Genomic DNA, 6,000 nt, shown 5'->3' with positions numbered 1-6,000 from the left:
CACCATTGATCAAATTTCCTCGTTCTTTCTCTAATTTTGGAGTTGTGGAGTAGAGACCCCCCCCCCCCCCCCCCCCCCCCCCCCCTTCAATTTCCTCTTGATTTGTGAGATGCTGGAGCTGAAATATCCTTATAGGTGAGTTTGCGTTAGATTTGACTCTTGTTTTAATTATAAAAAAACTTTTGGATGGTGATTTTATTACTTTATAATGTTGGGTTGTTTCTAGCTCAAATCTATTTCCACCTCCATCCAAATTCAAGTATCCTTGTGGTAGAAGTGTGTAGATTGTATCCCTCTTGCTTAATGTTGCATGACTATCTTTTCAAAAAGCCTTAATGTTTGTCAAGATTGGTTGATTCGAGGCTTCCCCACCATTTTACCCTTTTGCTAGTGCTCCTTTGGTTCAGGGTTTTGGAGGGTAAGATTTGTGTTAATTGTAACGGTAGATCCATTTTTTCTTGGATGTATACTTATGTTAGATCATGTGATCCTAGTTGCTCATTTTAGTGAATGTAAATGTTTTGATTGGGTAATTTAGGAGATTTAAGGCAGTTTTGTAATGTTACTGCATTTCATTTTAAAATGAGTTATGTGGTGGTGATTTGATCCAGATTAGATCTAGTGTTTTAGAGTTTTGGTTAATCTCCAGATTTAGCATTGTTGTTGTGATCTTTAGTTCGTCTATGTTTTTGTAAATGCTCTTCCAAAGAAGCACCTTGACCTTATTGTCCTTTGTCTGTCAGTGTCTATTTGAGGTGGATAAATTTTTTATCTTTGTTCTCTTGATAATAACTCCGCCTATGATGAATAAATCCTGCCATGGTCGGTCCCAAACCTAGATAAAGGAAGAGAGTTACGTTAGATTGCCAGCCAACATAAAATATAGACAAATGTTATGTATGAATCCATCAAATCCATATAGCCGACCCCACTTAGTGGGATAAAGCTTGGTTATTGTTGTTGTTCTCTTGATAACGATCGCATGCATGAAAAATAAATTGTGAATAGCTTATTCTTCAACTTTTTAGTCTGTTTGTGTCAAAAAAATATTTTATTTGCTAAGTGATCAGTTTTGAGTCAACTACTTGGTTGATTCAATCACCAATCGATTGAAAACTACTTTACTAGATTGTGGACTACAACCATCTTTAATAGTCGAGTCTTCGCCTAATTTGAAGATTACCTCTCTCAAATACAAATCACTCAACTATCTTATGCTTAAGAGATTTACCTTACAATCTCATGTCATTTCACCCGATACAGGAGAAACATTTAGTTCTGCCAGCAGACCGACAACAACACAGGCATGCATCCGGTGTCAACGCGCATCGAGGCCCCACGGACGCATAACGCTGGCCTAGCGATATGGCACAAGCACGCATCCAGTGTCGGCACACCCCAAGGCTCCGCCGATGCATCGCGTGAGCTTGGTGACACGTCTGGATGCATCATGCTGACCCGTCCGGATCCATCGTGCTAACCCGGAGGCCGCTACAAAAGAGTTGTGCGGAATAGGAGACAAGGGCGAAGGTTTTTAACTTAAGTTTAATTAAATAGTTTAGGTTAATAATTTTAATCAACTCTTAACTATTATTAAAATAATTTAGTTAGGCTTAATTAAAGCCTAATAAAATTATCTCATATTTTTAAAAAATATATTTTATTTTTTATATTTTTATTTTAAATATTTATATTAATTTTTTATTTTTAGTTAATATATTTTATATTTAAAAAATATTGAAACTATATCGGCACAGCACGATACAGTACCGAAATTGTATCGTTCTAGTCCAAGATCGAAACCTTAGCACAGGTCAAGATTTTAAATTATGGTTTCTTCGCTATGAGACCATCTCCCATTAAGTTACTCATCCCTTCAGACTCACTAAACCCTTGTTTTGCTACACGTGACATCCTTCACTCTTCACCAAAGTACTTGCACCTCAATCTCCTCGTCATGTAATCCCTTGGACAGTGGCGTATCCAAGGGGGGGCGAGGGGGGGCTTGAGCCCCCCCTGAGATCGCGGTAGCTCCCTCCTGGAGCCTGGAGGTCCATCGTCCGACCATGAACCGTCGGCCGGGGAGCTCCACCGCGCGGCCGCAAATGGTACGTGAACGGCGCAGGAAAAAGGGTCGGCCACTGCAGCCTGCGGGCAGAGCCCGGCCCAGGACAACCAGGGCGACGGGCCCGGGCCGGCCAAATTTGTTGGGTTTATTTAGATTATGGGCTAATGTTTTGGGTTAAGCTGGATTAGGTTTAGCTTTCTCCGCTTCTAGCACCGCGGCACCGCCGATCGCATCCTCCTCATCGCGTCCTCGGTCCTCCGTCTGAACCGCACCGCTCGTCCGCCCCTTCAAGTGATCCTGCGATCGCGTCCTGCCACCCTCCGTTTAGCCATATAGGTATAACCGTATAAGCAGTGGCGGATCCAGACTAATTTTTCAACCGGGCTCAATTTTTTCAACCAGGCCGGCTGCAGAATTTTTCGAGCTTCCGATCCTTGCGGATGCTCGAAAAATTTGAACAACCTTGAAGCGTCTCCCTTCAGCACATGTGCTGGACTACTCCAAATCCAAATGTGTCTTAGACTAGCCTTACGCCCAGTCCATAATTCTATGGGAGTAGAGGGTACTGACTTAGAAGGTACCAAGTTTAGAATGTACGCAGCCGTTTTCAGAGCGTATCCCCAAAATGAATTCGATAATTCTAAATAAGTCATCATCGATCTAACCATTTCCATAAGAGTCTTATTCCTTCATTTCGCCACACCGTTCTGTTAGGGTGTAGCAAGTGCATACAATTGGGATTGAATCCAGCCTCTGATAAGTAACTCCTAAACTCTCCTAAGAGATACTCTCCACCACGATCAGACCGTAGTGTCTTGATACTGTTGGGTTACAACGGTGCAAACATAGTCCCACATATAAAATACATGGAAAAGATCATGGGTTTAAAAGGATGAACGATATCTCCATTGGCATGAGGCCTTTTGGGTTGAGCCCAAGAATAAAATCATGAGGGCTTAGGCCCAAAGTGGAAAATATTATGTCATTATGGAGATATTTTGATTCCTAGGACCTTACAAGTGGTATTAGAGCGAGGCCGCTCTTCACCGGACTAACCGCCGGAAGAGCCATGATCCAGATCCAACCATGTGAGTTGAACCTTAAACAAAGGAAGTGGGTGCTCCCGTGTCTGAATCAAGAGGACCAAACACCAGGAAGGAAGTCCTAGTTGCGGCTAGGCAGGAAGTCCTAGTAGGTCGAGTGGATCGAGGGGCAGGAAGTCCTAGTGGGTCGAGGATTCAGACATCAAATGGAGGCTCTCTATTTGAGGGGGGGATCAAATGGAGGCTCTCCATTTGAGGGGGGGCTTGTGGTCCTTTGTTTAAGGGGGGGGATTGTTGGGTTGCAAGGGTGCAAACATAGTCCCACATCTAAAACACATGGAAAAGATCATAGGTTTAAAAGGATGAACGATATCTCCATTGGCATGAGGCCTTTTGGGTTGAGCCCAAGAACAAAACCATGAGGGCTTAGGCCTAAAGTGGATAATATCATGTCATTGTGGAGATATTTTGATTCCTAAGACCCTACAGATACTTTTACCGTGACGTTTCTCCACATCAGCCTTGTACTCTTTGAACTTATCAAAGCACTCAGACTTGCGGCGCATCAAGTAAATGTACCCATATCTCGAATAGTCGTCTATAAAAGAGATAAAATATTTGAAACCACCTCTTGCCTTGATCGTCATAGGTCCACAAAAATCAGAATGAACCAATTCCAACACTTCTTTGGCTCTAGACCCCTTGGCCTTGAGGGGCCTCTTGGTCATTTTTCCTTCCAAGCAAGACTCGCTGGTTGAAAAATTTTCCACTATAGGATCATATTACACGCTAGAGGGGGGGTGAATAGCGCATTGCACTTTTTTGACCGTTTTTGAATTGTTCGATAAATCTCAAGTAGCACAACGGAAATTGAAAATACAAACAGAAAACAGCACACAAAGGTTTACCTGGTTCATAGCACGAAGCTACACTCCAAGGCCCACGGTCCTCAACCGTTTACGTCGGGCAATTCACTAATTAACTTGAGCCTTATGGACTCAAGTTAGCGATTACAAAAATTATACAATTGGTAATAATAATGAAATCAGAAATAAATACAATGTTACCAAAACCGAAGGGTGGCCGATGCTTTGATGTTAAATTGATGCGGTCTCGACGTTTCGGTGTCTTAGCGGCTCAAAAGATGGATGCAGAAGGTTGCGGAGCCATCGTATCAGCAACGTAGTGAATTAGGATTGTCGTATGGAGTGAATTCTGGCTGCTGGTCGAAGGTTGCTTATATAAGATGATCAGGTCGACTCAACTGTCCATTGAGTCGACTCACACGTCAGCCAGATCCCGATTCTGCGCGGCGACTCAGCTTCGGGACGACTCGAGTCCCAACTGGGTCGACTCCAGTCCTACGTGGCAGATATCTTGATAGGCTTTCTCCGCGGCTTGCTTATCTCCGGATGAGTCGACTTGACTCCTCTCTGGGTCGACTCTAGTCTCTTCGGTCGACTCAGAAGCACACTCCGGTCGACTCTAATCTGAGTTTATGGAATTCTAACCAGCTGACTTTCGGAGCTTTGCTGACTCAGCTTGAGTCGACTCAAGCTTCATCTGGGTCGACTCCAAGTGCAAAAATCAACTTTTTTTTCCGAAGTCTGCTACAATCAGAATTTCCATTCCTGCAAGAAAGTTAGCCAAACAACATGCAAAATAAATAGGGTAGAGTTAGAAAACTAACTCTGGGTCATAATTTCGAGTTTCCTGTGAAATCCTGGGTTAGACCGACGCCTACTGTTCTACTTAGGAACGCGTCCTCACCCACTCCTCTCGGGAGAATTTACCTGATGCCAACCGAGTCGTCCAGACTCGTTGGACTTTTGCTCGGCTTTGTCCTCGGCTTCCAGGATTTGTGCTACGACTCGGTCCTCCTTGACCAGCCCAGTCTTCTGCTGCGGTCCAATCCTCTAGACTAACCCAGACTTCTGCTGCGACCTGGTCCTCCTGACCAGTCCAGACTTCTTGCTGCGGCTCGGTGCTCCTGAGCAGCCCAGACTTCACCTGGTGCTCTGACTCTGCCAAGACTTCCGCCTGATCCTCCAGATCAGGGCTTTCTAATGCTTAGCTTCACTAGGACTTAGGTCAAATCTATGCTTCCTGCACACTTAGATAAACAATATCAGTCCAACAACACACTTAACTTGAACCTAGTGCCATTATCAAAACCAAGGTTCAATCATTGAGTGCACCTTGCACCAACAATCTCCCCCTTTTTTATTATGACAACTTAGTTTTAAGTTAAGTTAATAATGCATAACTTTAAAACAGTAAGTCAAAAATGCAAAGTATATGCATGAAGTTTAAGGCTAGTGTAAGGCTCCCCCTTAGTTCAATCTCCCCCTGAATTGGTGCCTTAAAAATTTTAAACAAGTTTGAAAAATTTTCTTTCTCCCCCTAAAACATTGCTTGGTGCCTTAAAAGATTTTTCAAAAAGAAATTTTGAATTTTTTAAATTTTCAAAAAGCCTTGACTTGAAATTTTTCATTTTAATTATCTCTCCCCCTTTGACATAATTAAAAATATTCCTTAAGGGTTTGAGTCCAGGCTTTAATAATAGAAAAATACTTAGATAAAAAAATTTATCCGAGGGGAACGTGTCCAAATTGAGTTGTAGCTAACTACTAGAAAGTAGTATCTTGACTCAGTTAGCCAAGTTTAAGTGTATCATCCCAAAAAGGGATCACTCAAAACCAAGCTACTCTATTGGCAGCTTGTAACCTCTGAGTGTTTAATTTAACCACTAGTTTTGCAAATAATAAATACTTTGGATTTTAATTGCATATGTGTGTATATACACAAACCCTACATTTTTAACTGGATTTGTTGACCAACATATGTTAATCCTTTTCATGTATATAAATATATATTTTTAATACTGAT

Source organism: Curcuma longa, chromosome 17, assembly GCF_044706935.1.
Source record: "Curcuma longa cultivar G26 ecotype Majalengka, Jawa Barat chromosome 17, ITB_CL_G26_1.1, whole genome shotgun sequence".
Lineage (NCBI taxonomy): Eukaryota > Viridiplantae > Streptophyta > Magnoliopsida > Zingiberales > Zingiberaceae > Curcuma > Curcuma longa.
The sequence above is the reverse complement of the archived record's forward strand: the minus strand, read 5'-3'. Positions refer to the sequence as shown.